Source organism: Pristiophorus japonicus, unplaced genomic scaffold (assembly GCF_044704955.1).
Source record: "Pristiophorus japonicus isolate sPriJap1 unplaced genomic scaffold, sPriJap1.hap1 HAP1_SCAFFOLD_107, whole genome shotgun sequence".
NCBI lineage: Eukaryota > Metazoa > Chordata > Chondrichthyes > Pristiophoridae > Pristiophorus > Pristiophorus japonicus.
The window spans coordinates 775,521-793,276 of NW_027250723.1; the positions used below are offsets into that span (position 1 = coordinate 775,521).

The window sequence follows — 17,756 nt, forward strand, 5'->3', positions numbered from 1 at the left end:
GTCGTCATATTATAACAAGGACATAGAGGCATTTCAGAGGATGCAGAGAAGATTTTCAAGGATGATACCTCAAGAAGAGATTCCTCAAGCCAGCGTATAAAAATCAGGAAAGGATCAACAGGCAGTGTATCTTTTCTCTTGAAAAAGGAAGGCTGAGGCGTGACATTATACAGACATTTAAAATTATGAAAGATTTTGATGGAGTGGATACAGTTAGAATGTTTCAACTTGTGGGGAACGGAATAACTAGATGCTATCAATATAAGATAGTCACCTTGAAATCAAAATAGGGAATTTAGAAGAAACTTATTTACCCAAAATGTGGTGAGATTGTGGAACTCGGCACCACAGGGAGTGGTTGAAGAGAATAGTATGGAAGTATTTAAGGAGGAGCTAGACAGGCGTATGAGAGAGAAGGGAATAGAGCGTTAGGCAGTTGAGGAATGTTGAGCGGAGGCTCGAGTGGAGCATAACAGACTGGCTGAGGCGAATGGCCTGTTTCAGTGCTGTATATCCGATGTAATCCAATGCTTGACATGAGTGTACTTGACTCCATTCCGCAGAATGCTACCCGCCACCACCTGAATGAGACCCCAACCCTGCATGAGGTAGAAAACGCCATAAGAAAGCTAAAAAAATAAAATGGCTACGGGGGCTGACGGAATCGTTGCTGAGGCATTAAAGTATGGTGGTGAGGCACTGCTGGCGCGAATACCTGACCTTCTTTCTCTCATCTGGAGGGAGGAAAGCATGCCGGGAGATCATAGTGATTCAGTGATCGTGAACATCTTTAATAAGACAATAAGTCCGACTGCAGCAACTAAAGGGGAATCTCCCTGCTATCAGCCACTTGGAAAGTCGTCGCTAGCCTCCTTCTCAACTGACTTCTCCCTGTGGCCGAGGAGCTCCTCATGGAGTTGCAGAGCGGATTTCGTCCCCTCTGGGGACCAACGGACATGATGTTTTGCAGCACGACAGCTGCAGGAAAAATACAGGTAACATGGCCTTCTTCGACCTTACAAATGCCTTTCCCACTCTCAACCACGAGAGCCGAAGGAGCGTCCACCTCCGTTTCGGACACGACCAAAAGTACATCACCATCCTCCGCCTTCTCCACGATGACATGCAGGCCGTGATCCATACCAAAGTATCCATCACAGACGCAATCCAGTTCCGGACCGGGGGTCAAGCAGTCTGCGTCAACGCTCCAACCCTCTTCTCATTCTTCCTCGCTGCCATGTTCCACCTGACAGTCCACAAGCTCCCCGCTGGAGTGGGACTAAATTACAGAAGCAGGGGAAACCTATTCATCCTTCTCCATCCCTAGGCAAGGTCCAAGATCATCCCAACCTCTGTCGTGAGCTACAGTGCGCGGATGACGCCTGCGTCTGTGCTCACACAGAGGCTAAACTGCAGGATATACGAAAGCATGGCGCTTGCGCTAAACATCAGTGAGACAAAGGTCCTGCACCAACCAGTCCTCGCTGCAGAGCACTGCCCCCCAGTCATAAACATCCATGGTACGGCCCTGGACAACGTGGAACAATTCATTATTTCGGGCGCCTCCTATCAACAATAGTTGGCATTGAAGACAAGTTCCAACACCGTCTCCAGTGCACCAGTGCAGCCTTCGGCCGCCTGTGGAAAAAGTGTGTTTGGAGACCAGAACTTCAACACTTTCACCAAGCTCATGGTCGACAGGCCGTAGTAATAGCCGCCCTCCTGTACTGCTCAGAGGTGTGGAACATGTAAAGTAGACACCGCACGTCGCTGGAGAAATACCATCAACGATTTGTCCGAAAGATCCTACAAATTCCCTGGGAGGACAGACGCACCAAATTTAATATCCTCGCCCAGGCCAACATACCCAGCATTATAACACTGACTACACATGATCAGCTCCGTTGGGCAGGCCACATAGTTTGCATGTCAGACACGAGGTACCCATAGCAAGCGACCTACTCGCAACTCGTCCACGGCCAACGAGCCAAAGGTGGGCAGTGGAAACGTTACAAGGATACACTCAAAGCCTCCCTGATAAAGTGTGACATTCCCACTGACACTTGGGAGTCACTGGCCCATGACCGCCCTTAGTGGAGCAAGTGTATCCGCGGGGGGCACTGAGCTGCTCGAGTATCATCCCCGAGAGCATGCAGACATCAAGCGCAGGCAGCGGAAAGATCGTGCAACAAACCAGACTCCACGCCCACCCTTTAGTTCAAACACTGTCTGTCCCACTTGTGACAGAGACTGTGGTTCTCGTATTAGACTGTACAGCCACATACCAACTCATGCTAAGAGTGGAAGCAAGTCTTCCTCGATTCCGAGGGACTGCCTACGATGATGATGATGATGATGTGAGGCTATTGCACAGGAAGAAGCCTTTCAGTACCTTAAACCTTGTACGCAGGAGCAGGCTATTCATCCCCACATACATGTTAAATAGTAATAGGTGGCCAGCATTCAACTTCTCAAGCGTTTTAAATAAGAACAGGAGGTGGGTCATTCGGCACTTTCCAGACAGTTTTATAGTTGTAGGAAAAGGCAATTCTGCCACTCGAATCCGTTGCATAGGAACAGGAGGTTGTCATTAAGCCCATAGATGCTCATACACTAGAAAAAGAGCAAGACATTCAATCTCCAGAGCCGGTTACAGAGGAACAGGAGAAGAATATTCAATCCACAGAGGCTAGTTAATCAGGAACAGGAGGAATTAATTCACTCCCTCAAGCTTGTTAGACAAGACAGCAGGAGGGCATTCAGCCACTCGAGCTTGTTACACATGAATAGGAGGAAGCCATTCATCCCCATAAATTGTTACACAGAAGCACACTATTCGGCCCCTCAAAACACTTACATTGCAATAGAGGGGATGATTAAACGCTATTCAGCCTATTAGACATCAACAGGACACATAGAAACATACCAACATAGAAAATGGATGCAGAAGTAGGCCATTAGGCCCTTCGAGCCTGCACCACCATTCACATGATGATGGCTGATCATTCAAATCAGTACACAATTCCTGCTTTCTCTCCATACCACTTGATCCCTTCAGCAGTCAGTGACACATCTTACTCCATTTTGACTACATCTAACGAACTGGCTACAACAACTTTCTGTGATAGAGAATTCCACAGGTTCACAATTCTCTGAGCGAAGAAGTTTCTGCTCATCTCAATCCTAAATGGCTTATCCCTTATCCTTAGACTCTAACGCCTAGTTCTGGATTTCCCTAACATCGGGAAAATTCTTGCTGCATTTAACCTGACCAAAGCCGTCAGAATTGTATCTGTTTCCATGCAATCCCCTCTAATTCTTCGAAATTCCAGTTAATATAAGCCAGTCGATCCAGGAGGAGGCGATTCAAGCCCTCGACCCTTGTATTTAGGAAACGGAGCAGGCCATTCAGCCGCTCAAGCCTGTAACATAAGAGTTCAGGAGGCTATTCACCTCCTTGATCCATTTGCATAGGTAAAGGATGAAGTTAAGAGAACGGTTGCACTGTGGTTATGTTACTTGTTTAGTAATTCAGAGGCATGTGTACACATTCAACCATGGCAGCTGTGGAATTTAAATTGAATTCATTAAATACATCTGGAATTAAAATGATGTTATCCTGTCTTCCTCGTCAACTCTATCAGCCTAATGTTCCATTCCCTTCTCCCTCATATGCGTATCTCAATTTTCCTCGCCGCCATGCTCCAGCTCACAATCAACAAACTCCCCATTGAAACTCAGGACCAGTCGGAAGCTGTTTAAACAATGCCGTCTCCAGGGCAGATACAAGATCTACCCTACCTCTGTCATTGAGCTGCACTATGCGGACGACGCCTGCGTCTGTGCACATTCAGTGGCTGAACTCCAGGGTATAATCACTGCAATCCCTGAGGCATATGAAAGCATGGGCCTTACGCTGAATATCCGTGAGACAAAATTCCTTCACCAGCCTGCCCTCGCCGCACAGCACTGTCGTCCAATCATCAAGGCCCAAGGCACGGCCCTGGATAACGTGGACCATTTCACATATCTCGGCAGCCTCTTATCAACAAAGGCATATGGGAATGCAGAGATTCAGCATCGCCTCCAGTGCGCCAGAACAGCCTTTGGCCGCCTGCAGAAATAAGACTTTTAAGATCAGATCTTAACAAAACTACTACCAAACTCATGGTTCCTCGGGCTGTAGAAAGACCCGCGCTCCTGTATGGGTCTGAGGCATGTACGATGTACAGAAGGCACCTCAAGTCGCTGGAGTTATATCACCAAAGATGTCTCTGCAAGATCGTGAAAATCTCCGGGGAGGACAGGCACACCAACATCAGTGCCCTTGACCAGGCTAAAATCCCCAGTAATGAAGCACTGCCCACACTCGATCAGCTTCGCTGTGCAGGCCACATAGTACGCATGCCAGATACGAGAATCCCGAAGCAAATGCTTTAGGCGGAGCTCCTTCATGGTAACCGAGCCAAAGGAGGACAGCATAAACGCTATAAGGACACCCTCAAAGCCTCCCTGGTAAACTGCGACATCACCACTGACAACTGGGAGACCCTGGCCGCAGATCGCCCGAGTTGGAGAAAGTCCATCCGGGCGGGCGTTGTGCTCTTTAAGGCTTGACGCAAAGTGCATGAAGAGCCCAGGCGCACGCAGCGCAAGGAGCGAGCGGCAATCCAGCCCAACCTACCCCTTCCCCCGTCGAATGTCTGTCCCACCTGTGACAGAGTCTGTGGCTCTCGTATCGGACTGTTCAGCCATGAAATAACTCACCTTGGGAGTGGAAGCAACTCCTCCTCAATTCCGAGTGACTGCCCATGATGATGGGGGAATTTTAGGATTTGCAAAGTAGACCAATATGTGTTTAAATATGTCTGTGCTGTCAGTCCCGATTCATTCTGTGTCTCTTTAAATGGATATGCTGTCAGTTCAGTTCATTCTTTGTCAGTATAGAAGGGATGTGCTGTCTGTCCAGGATCATTCTGTGCGTGTGTCTACTTAATATTAGTGTGATTACAGCTATGAAGACCGAATTTCTAAGGTGATATATTTGAAAGCGAAGTGGGTTTCCTACCGTAGGAGCGAACCCAGTTGACAGCGCGTCTGTTGAATAATTCAAAATGTATTTATATCTGAGTAAAACCCTTTCTCTAATCATAGCTGAAGCTCTGAAAAACTCCCAATTCTCTCAACAACAAAGTGACCAGCTGTGGACGCATTGCCGAAAGGATAAGGCATCCGCGTTCAGTGATAACCGTGATGTTGTCAGAAGATTGCAGGTTCGGGTTGTGCTACGGTTGTTTAACTCACCGGGCAAAACTTATTCTTCTGTGTTCCGAATCTCCCCAAAAAGTGACCAATTCTGACAGTTACTCAACTGAAGTTAGGAAACGCCTGCTGACTGAGACTGATTCTGCGTTTTCCACATTGTCGATCTGGGGGCACCGGCAAGGCTTGGGACGAACATAAGAAAATAAGCATGAGTAGAAAGGGTCGGCCATTCTGCCCTTCGAGCCTGTTCCGCAATGAAAACACCTCCTATTCTTCTAAACTCTGTAGAATATCGGCCTAGTCTATTCAACCTCTCCTCATGGAACATTACATTGCGGTTTCGAGTCTGTTGAGGTCGGTTTGCCCACTGGCTTCCAACATGGAAAGGAACAGTTTTTACCCGACCATTTCTAACAGTCTCTGACCTTACGTAACGGACTTAGCAAAATTAATTTTGCTCACAGAAGCTGACTGTAAGTTTTTCACATTGTTGATCGGGGTGCACGGGCAGGTCTTGTGGTAAAGAGAACTGTCGTGCATGTTTTATCTTTGAATGTCATTTCTTAAAAAATCTTTGTCAGTTCACTCCCGACGAATGATCTGAAGGAAGAAGTGGGGAAAATTTCCATCTCCGATCCGGATCTCTGTTCCACCTTCATTCAAGAAGTGAACAATTCCAATAGTCAGTGTTCATTTTAACAAGACCTGAACAATGCTGGGACAGAGACAAGTGGTTTTAAGGAGATTTGGATTCAAAGCCTATTGTTTGTAAGTTTCAATCAAATTCTGGGATGATTCATCAGCATCAAAAGTTTACAATAATTGAGCACAACGATTTAGGCGGCAATCGCCTTAACGTCCCGTCTACTGTCTAAGACAACTCAGCCATTCAATCTGGTGCTGTTAGTCTCCAACCATAAATACTCTGCTAAAAGGTCCCCCTCATCTTCAAAGTTCTGCCCGTGCACCCAGATTGACAAAGTTCAAAATGTCGAATCAGATTCTGCAAGCAAAATACCTTCAGGAATGCTATAAACTACCTCATGGAATGAAGCCTTTTACACTGATTAGACAGCCTGGCGACGCCGTGTTCATTCTCAGTCATTACAGAATCCTCCACAGAGAGACAACATTTGGCGTACTGTGTGCAAATCTGGTCGCCATATTATTTACAAAATTGATATAATGGAACTGGAGAGGGTAAAGAGAGGATGTACAAGGAGGATACATGAAATGCGAGGATATATATCAGAAAGGATGAACAGGCCGCGTCTCTTTTCACTTGAAAAGAGAAGTCTGAGGGTGACCTAAAAGAGGTATGCTCGACATGAAAGGGTTTGATAGGTTAACTGCACAGAGAGAGAGATTCCACATGTGGAGAGGACCGTCACTGGAGGGTATCAATATAAGATCGTCACCAACAAATCCAATAAAGAATTCACAAGAAACTTATTTATCAGAGATTAAGAATGTGGAACTCACTATCACAGGGATTTGTTGAAGCAAGTAGGATATAATCATTTAAGGGACAGTTATATAAATATATGTGCGAAAAAGGAATATAGCTTTATTCTGATGAGAGGATGTCCAGTGGACCATAAAGGTGGGAATCGACTGGTTGGGTCGAATGGCCTGCTGCTGCTCTGTATATCCTAAATAATCGTATGCATTCGGCACACATGATTCTAATTCAAAGGCCAGCTCCTTCAAACCTTCAGCACTAGAGAATGGGCACTGACTAAAATACAGTGCTGTGGATTCTTCAAGATTATTTTGAGATTGACGCCGAATTTAAATGTATCCAAACCAGGCGAGCTCCTGCGTGCTGAATGGAACACGGGTGTCAGACGTCAAGTCGACACAGCGACGCATACACCGGGAAATATGTATCTTTACTCAGTTGATTAGTTTTCATTAGTTGCTCATGTGAAGCTCTGAGATTTAGGAAAATGTGGGGAAAATGGAGCAAATTCATTAGTTTATATTTACTTTTATACAAAAGCCAGCGAGGCTCGCTTATTAATTTGAGAAATTTCATGAGCTGAGTGTAACATGCTTGGTAGAAAAAGATGAATTTGGACATGAGCTTCAAGGTAAAAGTACAATGAAAAAAAAAACAGGGGCATGAAACATTCCACAAAAAAACTACGAGAATGGGATCCGAACCAACACGTGCAGTGCATAAGGGATTTGCTGTACATCGACTTAACCACACGGCCACCTCGTCTGAGGCCTAAAGTGTGATCTGCCCTTCGGTTTCCTGTTTTTTGCATCCAAACATATATACCCTGCGACAAAGTCCAGTTCACCACTTGTATGGCCCGAGCATCCAGGTCGACAAAGTTCAAAGTCTACAATCAGCTTATGTCAGCAAAAGCCCTTCCAAATCTTCAGGTGAGGGAGTATCAGAAATGGCCAGTTTTGAGACAGTTTCACAGCAGAATAGAAAAGGTATTACCCGGTGAGTTATACAGCCCCGACAGGACATGGTTAGCACCGAAGTCAGACGCCTCATCCATTGGGCCACATCCCACTGCCGTTGCCAGAAGATGTGTTGTATTTGGAACATACGAACTTAAGAAATAGGAACAGGAGTAGGCTTTTTGGCCCTGCTCGACTATTCAATAAGATGATTGCTGATCTGATAATGGAATCAGCTCCACTTCCCTGTCCACACTCCATAATCCTTTCCACAATTATTGTACAAAAAGCTATCTATCTCCGCTTTAAATATATTCAGACCAAGGCTCCACAGCGCTCTGGGGCATTGTTTAACAAAACTCTGAGAGCGGAAATGTTTCCTCATCGCAGTTTTAAATAGGTGGCACATTATTTTAAGACTATAGCCCCTTGTTTTATTTTCTCCTATGAGTGGAAATATCCTCTCTGCATCCACCTTGTCGAGCCCCCGCATTATCTTATGTTTCGATAAAATCACCCCTCATTCATTACAGACAAGGTGACACTGGGAGAAATGTTCAGTTACAACATAAGAACATAAGAAATTGTAGCAGGAGTAGCCATTTGGCCACTCGGGCCTGCTCCGCCATTCAATAAGATCATGGCTGATCTGAGCATGGACTCAGTTCCAATTCCCTGCCCGCTCCCCATCACCCTTTACTCCCTTAATCGCTCAAAAATCTATCTCTCTCTGCCGTAAATATATTCAAAGACCCAGCCTCCACAGCTCTTTTGGGCAGAGCATTCCACAGATTTACAACCCTCAGAGAAGAAATTCCTCGTCTCAGTTTTAAATGAGCGGCCCCTTATTCTAAAACTATGTCCCCTAGTTTTAGTTACCCCTATGAGTGGAAATATCCTCTCTGCATCCACCTTGTCGAGCCCGCTCATTATCTTATGTTTCGATAAAATCACCTCTCATTCTTCTGAACTCCAATGAGTTTAGGCCCAATCTCGTCGACCTATCTTCATAAGTCAATCCTCTCATCCCTGGAATCAACCGAGTGAACCTTCACTGAACAGCCTCCAAGGCAAGTAAATCCTTTTGTAAATACGGAGACCAAAATACGGAGTCCATTACAGGCAAAATGCCAAGCAAACCAGCAGCACACTGGCACCTTAACAGTGTCTTATTGGCCTGCAGGCTTTTCTTAAATAGATTTGCTGAGTGGATATAAATTTAAACCAGGTTTACAGGCATGATGCTCTATTCACATATTGAAGGTAGAAGAGATGCTGTGGGACACATGCTATGTCCAGTAGCTGAAAGTGATTAACAGACTGGGTTTTGTGTTTAGTGATCCCGGGCGTGTTACCAATACCAGCAAAATCGAAGCACATGGAATAACGGGGACAGTGGCAGCATGGATATGACAGTGGCTAAGTGATACAGACAGAGTAGTGGTGAACGGTAGTTTTACAGACTGGATGAAGTGGTGTTCCCCAGGGGTCGGTAGTTGGGCCACAGCTTATCCTGATCTATATTAATGACATTGACTTGGGTGTACAGGGCACAATTTCCAAATTTGCAGATGACACAAAACTTGGAAGTACAGTGAACAGTGAGGAGGTAGTGATAGACTTCAGAAAGACATTGACAGGCTGGTGGAATGGGCGGACATGTGGCAGATGAAATTTAACGTAGAAAAGTTCAAAAGTGATATATTTTGGTCGGAAGAAAGAGGAGAGGAAATATAAACTAAAGGGTACAATTATAAAGTGGTGCGTGAGCAGAGAGACTCAGGAGTCGATGTGCACCAATTGCTGAAGGTTGCAGCGCTGGTTGCGAAAGCAGTTATAAAGACTTAGCGGATTATAGCCTTCATGAATAGAGGTATAGAATACAGAAGTGTGGATATTAGGATGAACCTGCATAAATTACTGGTTCGGCCTCAACTGGAGTATTGTGTCCAATTCTGGGTCACCATCATCATCATAGAAACAAAGAAACATAGAAAATAGGTGCAGGAGTAGGCCATTCGTCCCCTTGACCAACAATATGATCATAGCTGATCATGCAACTTCAGCACCCCATTCCTGCTTTCTCTCCATACCCCTTGATCCGTTTAGCTATAAGAGCCACATCTAACTCCCTTTTGAATATAATCTAACGAATTGACCTCAACGACGTTCTGTTGAAGAGAATTCCACATGTTCACAACTCTCTGAGTGAAGAAGTTTCGCCTCATCGCAGTCCTAAATGTCCTACCCCTTTTCTTTAGACTGTGACCCCTGGATCGGGACAGCCTCAACATCGGGAACATTCTTCCTGCATCTAACCTGTCCAATTCCATCAGAATTGTTCATGTTTCTATGAGATACCCTCTCATTCTTCTAAATTCCAGTGAATATAAGCCGAATCAATCCAGTCTCTCCTCATCTGTCAGTCCTGCCATCTCGGAAGTCAGTCTTGTGAACCTTCGCTGCATTTCCTCAATAGCAAGAATGTCCTTCTTCAGATTTGGATATCAAAACTCTACACAATATTCAAGGTGTGGCCTCTCCAAGGCCCTGTATAACAGCAGCAAGACCTCCCTGCTCCTATACACAAGTCCGCTCATTAAAATGGCCAACATGCAATTTGCCTTCTTCACCGCCTGCTGTACCTGCATACCAAATTTCAGTGACTGATGTACCATGACACCCAGGTCTCGTTGCACCTCTCCTTTGCCTGATCTCTCACCATTCAGATAATATTCTGCCTCCCTGTTTTTGCCAACAAAGTGGATAACCTCACGTTTATCCACATTATACTGCATCTGTCATGCATTTAGCCACTCACCAAACCTGTCCAAGTTACCTTGCAGCCTCCTAGCATCCTCCTCACAGGTCACACTGCCACCCAGCTTAGTGTCATCTACAAATTTGGAGATATTACATTCAATTCCTTCATCCAAATCATTAAAGTATATTGTAAATAACTGGGGGCCCAACACTGAACCTTGCGGCACCCCACTCGTCACTGCCTGCCATTCTGAAAAGGACCCATTTATTCCTCGTCTTTGCTTCCTGTCTGCCAACCCATTCTCTATCAACTTCAATACATTAGCCCCAATACCATGTGCTTTAATTTTGCACACTAATCTCTTCTGTGGGACCTTGTCAAAAGCCTTTTGAAAAAGTCCAAATACACCACATCCAATGATTCTCCCTTGTCCACTCTACTCGTTACATCCTCAAAAACTTCTAGAATATTTGTCAAGCATGATTTCCTTTTCATATATCCATGCTGACTTGGACCGATCCTGTCACTGCTTTCCAAATGCGCTGCTATTAAGTATTTTATAATTGATTCCAACATTACCCCATTGCCGCTATCAGGCGAACCGGGTCAAAATTCCTAGGTTTATCTCCCAACTTTTTAAAAAGTGGGGTTACATTCGCTATGCTCCAATCCATAGGAATTAATTCCGAGTCTGTAGAATGTTGGAAAATGACTACTAATAAATCCACTATTTCGAGAGCCACTTCCTTAAGTACTCTGGCATGCACACTATCAGGGCCTGGGGATTTATCAGCCTTCAATCCCATCAATTTCCCTAACTCAATTCCCAGACTAATAAGGATTTCCTTCAGTTCCTCCTTCTTGCTCGACCCTCCGTCCCATAGTATTTTCGGAAGGTTATTTGTGTCTTCCTCAGTGAAGAAAGAACCAAAGTATTTGTTCAATTGGTCTGCCATTTCTTTGTTCCCCATTATAAGTTCACCTGATACTGGCTGTGAGGGAACTTCATTTGTTTTCCTGAATCGTTTTCTCTTCACATATCTATAGAAGCTTTTGCAATCCGTTTTTATCTTCTCTGCAAGCTTACTCTCATACTCGATTTTCCCCCTCCTAATTAAACCCTTTGTCCTCCTCTGTTGAATTCTAAATTTCTCCCAGTCCTCACGTTTGCTGCTTTTTCTGGCCACTTTATATGCCTCTTCCTTGGATTTAAAACTATCCCTAATTTCCCTTGTTCATGACAGTTGAACCACTTCACCGTTTTATTTTTACGCCAGACAGAGATGTACAATTGTTGAAATTCATCCAGGCGATCTTTAAATGCCTGCCATTGCTTATCTACCGGTAACCCTTTAAGTATCTTTTTCCAGTCTATCCTAGCCAATTCACGTCTCATACCTTCTAAGTTACCTTTCTTTAAGTTCGGGACCCTAGTCTCTGAATTAACTGTGTCACTCTCCAGTTTAATGAAGAATTCTACCATATTATGGTCACTCTTGCCCAAGGGGTCTCGCACAACAAGATTGCTAATTAATCCTCTCTCATTACACAAGACCCAGTCTAGAATGGCCGGCTCTCTCGTGCATTCGTCGACATGTTGGTTTCGAAAACCATCCCTTATATGCTCCAAAAAATCCACCGTGTTGTAACAAGATTGGTTAGCCCAATCTATATGTAGATTAAAGTAACTCATGATAACTGCTGTACCTTTATTGTAAGCATCCCTAATTTCCTGGTTGATGCCATCCCCAACCTCACTACTACAGTGGTGGTCTGTACACAAATCCCAACGGCGTTTTCTGCCCTTTGGTGTTCCGCAGCTCTACCCATACAGTTTCAACATCCAAGCTCATGTCCTTCCTTACCGTTGCATTAATCTTCTCTTTAACCAGCAATGCTACCCCACCTCCTTTTCCTTTCTGTCTATCCTTCCTGAATATTGATTACCCCTGGATGTTGATTTCACAGTCTTGGTCACCTTGGAGCCGTGTCTCAGTAATCCCATTTACAATATATCCGTTAACAGCTATCTGCGCAGTTAATTCATCTACCTTATTATGAATGCTCCTCGCATTGAGACACAGAGCCTTCAGGCTTGATTCTTTAACACTCTTTTTCCTTTTAGAATTATGTTCTAATGTGGCCCTTTATGATTTTTACCTTTGATTTCTCTGGCCTCCTACTTTCCTTATCTCCTTTTTACCTTTTGCTTCTGTCCCCATGTTGCTTCCATCTGTCTCCCTTAATAGATTCCCATACCCTTGCCATATTAGTTTAAAACCTCCCCAATAGCACGAGCAAACATTCCCCTTAGGACATTGGTTCCAGTCCTGCCCAGGTGCACACTGTCTGGTTTGTACTGGTCCTACCTCCCCCAGAACTGGTTCCAATGTCCCAGGAAGTTGAATCCCTCCCTCTTGTACCATTCCTCAAGCAACGTATTCTTCTTAACTCTCCTGCTATTTCTACTCTGACTAGCACGTGGCACTTGTAGCAATCCTGAGATTACTACCTTGGAGGTCCTACTTTTTAATTTAACTCCTATCTCCCTAATTTCTGCTTCAGGACATCATCCCATTCTTTATCTTTATCGTTGGTACTTATGCACCACGACAACTGGCTGTTCACCCTCCCCCTCCAAAATGCCCTGAAGCCACTCCGAGACACTCTTGACCCTTGCAACAAGGAGGCAACATACCATCCTGAAGTCTCGGTTGCAGCCGCAGAAACGCCAATCTCTTCCCCTTACAATAGAATGCTCTACCACTATAGCTCTCCCACTCTTTTTTCTGCCCTCCTGTGCAGCACAGCAACCCATGGTGCCATGAACTTGGCTGCTGCTGCACTCCCCTGATGAGTCATCTCCTGCAACCGTACCGAATAAGGTGTATCTGTTTTGGAGGGAGATTACCACAGGAGACCCCTGCACTACCTTCCTTCCACTGCTCTGCCTGATGGTCACCCATTCCCTACCTGCCTGAGAAAACTTTACCTGCGGTATGAACAACTCACTAAACATGCTATTCACGACATCCTCACCATCGCGGATGCTCCAGAGTGAATCCATTTGCAGCTTCAGTGCTGCAATGCGGTCTGTCAGGAGCTGCAGCTGGATACTCTTCCTGCACACGTAGTAGTCTGGGACACCGGATGTGTCCACATAGCACAGGAGGAGCATGACACTGGTCTGGGCTCCCCTGCTGTAAATTAACCTCTGAATTAATTTAATTTGGCAACAATGGCAAGGTTTCTTACTGCTAAGGATATAAAAAGCAAAAGAAAGATTAAATAGTCACCAATCCACCAGCCAATCACTTACCCGCTTGACTGTGACATCACACTTCGATTTCTTTTTGCTTCTTTGTTAACCTTCTGCCCCTGCACCAGCTGGCCTCCTCCGATCTGTCACCGCTCCCACTCGCTGCCACCGCCCTTTATCCTCCTGCACCACCCGCTCTCGCGATGCTGGCCTTCTCCGATCCACCGCTGCTCCCACTCGCTGCCACCGCCCTTTATCCTCCTGTGCCGCCCGCTATCTCGATGCTGGCCTGCTCATCATAGGCAATCCCTCAGAATCGATGAAGACTTGCTTCCACTCTAAAAATGAGTCCTTAGGTAGCTGAACACTCCACTATGAGAGCCACAGACCCTGACACAGGTGGGACAGATAGTCATTGAGGGAAATGGTGAGTGGGACTGGTTTGCCGCACGCTCCATCCGCTGCCTGCGCTTGATATCTGCATGCTCTCAGCGGCGAGACTCGACGTGCTCAGCTCCCTCCCGGATACACTTCCTCCACTTAGGGCAGTCTTTGGATATTGCACTTAATCAGGGAGGCTTTGTGAGTGTCCTTTTAACGTTTCCTCTGCCCATCTTTGGCTCATTTGTCGAGAAGGAGTTCCGAGCAGAGCACTTGCTTTGGGAGTCTCGTATCTGGCAAACAATATGCCCTTCCAGCAGAGCTGATTAAGTCTGGTCTGTGCTTCAATGCTGGGGATGTTGGCCTGGTCAACGACGCTAATTTTGGTGCGTCTGTCCTCCCAGGGGATTTGTCGATTCTTGTGGAGACATTGATAAAAATGGATTATTTTCCCTCAATCTGGTTCAGCGAAATTACTGAGTCGAATACCGTTTCTGCCTTAAACAAAGCAAACTTTTATTTCAAAGCAAGTCTCGATCGGGGTCACGGTCAGCCATGATCTTATTGAATGGTGGTGCAGGCTCGATGGGCCAAATGGCCTACTCCTGCACCTATTTTCTCTGTGTCTATGAACCCAGCCAGATTCAGCACCTTTTGGGGAGCGGAACCAGTGAGTGTAGAACTGAACTCAGCCAGAGTCAGCACCTCAGTGAGAGGGGAACCAATGAGTGTAGAACATAACCCAGTCAGTCAGCACCTCAGGGGAGCAGAGGGAGGTGAACCAGTGAATGTAGAATTTTAACCGAACCAGAGTCAGCACCTTTAGTGGAGGGGAACCAGTTAGTGTAGAACTGAAACCAGCCAGAGTCAGACCTTCAGGGGAGGCGAACCAGTGAGTGTAAAACTGCAACCAGCCAGAGTGAGCACCTTAATGAGAGGGGAACCAGTGAGTGTAGAACTGAACCCAGTCAGTCAGCACCTTCAGGGGAGGAGAGGGAGGGGAACCAGTGAGTGTAGAAATGAACCCTGCCAGAGTTGGTGATGATAATTGGGAGCGGAAGACATGCTGCCTTCAAACGTGCGATATGTTTTGAATTTCAAGACAGGCAGAGGGAAGTGTATGGGGCGGGGATTTACTGCTTTGGGACGAACAAGAGAGCAAAGAATGTTCCATAGAATCTAGAATTGTCCGTTCTGAATTTCTGTCCTGTACTTGCAGTAATAATTTTTGTAAACTCCTTTTCCAGAGTATTCAATGAGCAGAATTTGCAGACGGGAAAATCAAACCAACCAACACGTCAAGATCTGAGAGAATCACACGACTCCTCAGGACAAGAATATCATCGTTTTTTGAATATGGAAGGAAAGAAGTTTGTCTGTTCTATCTGTGGGAACAGATTTCAAACATCAATGATACTGGAAAACTACAGAGACACACACACCCGAGTGAGAGTGTTCCAGTGCACTGACTGTGGAACGAGCTTTAACCAGTTACACAGCCTGAAAAAAACATTGCACCATTGACAGCAGGGAGAAAATGTACACGTGTTCTGTGTGCAGACCAGGCATCAACTGATCGTCCAACCTGGAGAGACACGAGGACATCCGCACCACTGAGAAACCGTGGAAATGTGGGGACTGTGGGAATGGATTCAATTACCCGTCTAATCTGGAAATTCATCGGCGCAGTCACATTAGGGAGAGGACGTTCACCTGCTCCAACTGTGGGAAGAGATTCACTACATCATCGATCCTGCTGAGACACCAGCGATTTCACACTGGGGAGAGGCCATTTACCTGTTCCGAATGTGAGAAGCGATTCACTACTTCATCGATCCTCCTGAGACGCCTCCGATTTCACACTGGGGAGAGGCCATTTACCTGCTCCGAATGTGAGAAGCGATTCACTACTTCATCGATCCTCCTGAGAGACCTGCGATTTCACACTGGGGAGAGGCCATTTATCTGCTCCGAATGTGAGAAGGGATTCACTACATCATCCGAGCTGCTGACACACCAGCGAGTTCACACTGGGGAGATGCCGTTCACCTGCTCTGAGTGTGGGAAGGGATTCACTAATCATCCGAGCTGCAGAAACACCAGCGAGTTCACACTGGGGAGACGCTGTTCACCTGCTCCGAGTGTAAGAAGGGATTCACTCAGTCATCCCGCCTGCTGCAACACCAGGGATGTCACACAGGGTAGAGGCCGTATATCTGCTTCGAGTGTGGGAAGAGATTCACTACATCATTGACCTTGCTGACACACCAGCGAATTCACACTGGGGAGAGACCGTTCACTTGCTCCGAGTGTGGGAAGTGATTCATTACATCATCGATCCTGCTGAGACACCAGCGAGTTCACACTGGGGAGGGGCCGATCACCTGCTCTGTGTTTGTGATGGGATTCACAGAGTTATCCCACCTGCTGACACACCAGCAAGTTCACACTGGGGAGAGGCCATTCATCTGCTCCGAGTGTGAGAAGGGATGCACTTAATCATCCAGCCTGCTGAGACACCAGCGAGTTCAAAATTGACTGCAGGGTTTGGATTCTGCTGCTGTCCCAGGCTGAATAGTGTCCATTCTGACAGTTGGGCTTTCTTTCTGCTGATACTGATTGCCCCTATAACTGGGCTGGAGTTTAATATTCGCGATATTTGACAAATTAATCAATGGAAAAATGGTCAGATAAAAATATTATGCTGATTATGTTTGCATCTATACTTCACACTTTAAAAAACGTAAGAAATAGGAGCAGTAGTAGACCATCGGCTACTCAAACCTACTCTGCCAGTTAATAAGATCATGGCTGACCTGACCTTGGGCATAGCTCCACTTCCCCGCATACGCTCCATAAGCCTTCATTCCATTATCGTTCAAAAATCTTTCTATCTCCACCTTAAATATATTCAATGACCCAGTCTCCACAGCTCTCTGCGGTAGAGAATTCAAAAATTCACGACATTTCGAGAGAAGAAAATTCTCCTCATCACAGTTCTAAATCGGCTACCCCTTATTCTGAAACTATGCCCCTAGTTCTAGATTCCCCCACGAGTGGAAACATCCTCGCTGCATCTATCTTGTCGCGCCCCCTCAGCATCATATATTTCAATAAGTTAATCTTTATTCTTCTAAACTCCAATGAGTATAGGGCCCAACCTGCTCAACCTATCTTCATAAGTCAACCCATTCATCTCAGAAATTAAACTAGTGAAGATTCTCTGAACTGTCTCCAATGCAAGTATATCCCACCTTAAATAAGGAGATCAAAATTGCAAGCAGTTCTCCAGGTGTGGTCTCACCAATACTCTGTACAATCGTAGCAGGACTTCCCTGCTTTTATACTGCATTCCCTTTGCAATAAAAGCCAACATGTATTTGCCTTCATAATTACTTGCTGTATTTGCATACTAACTTTTTGTGTTTCATGCACAAGGACCCCGAGATCCCTCTGTATTGCAGCATTTTGTAATATTTCTCCATTTCAATAATAAATTGTATTTTTATTGTGTCTGCCAAAGTGGATAACCTCACACTTTGCCAGATTATACTCAATTTGTTGGTCCACTCAATTAGCCTGTCTACATACCGTTGCAGATTATTTCTGTCCTCCACACAATTTGATTTCCCACCCATCTTTGTATCATCAGCAAACTTGGAAACA

The 17,756-nt window shown here is 45.5% G+C and overlaps 1 pseudogene; it reads left to right on the forward strand.

The window, feature by feature from the left end:
* Positions 1–1,000: 1,000 nt before the first annotated feature.
* LOC139241423 (zinc finger protein 345-like) lies at positions 1,001–16,412 on the forward strand (annotated as a pseudogene).
* Positions 16,413–17,756: the final 1,344 nt, after the last annotated feature.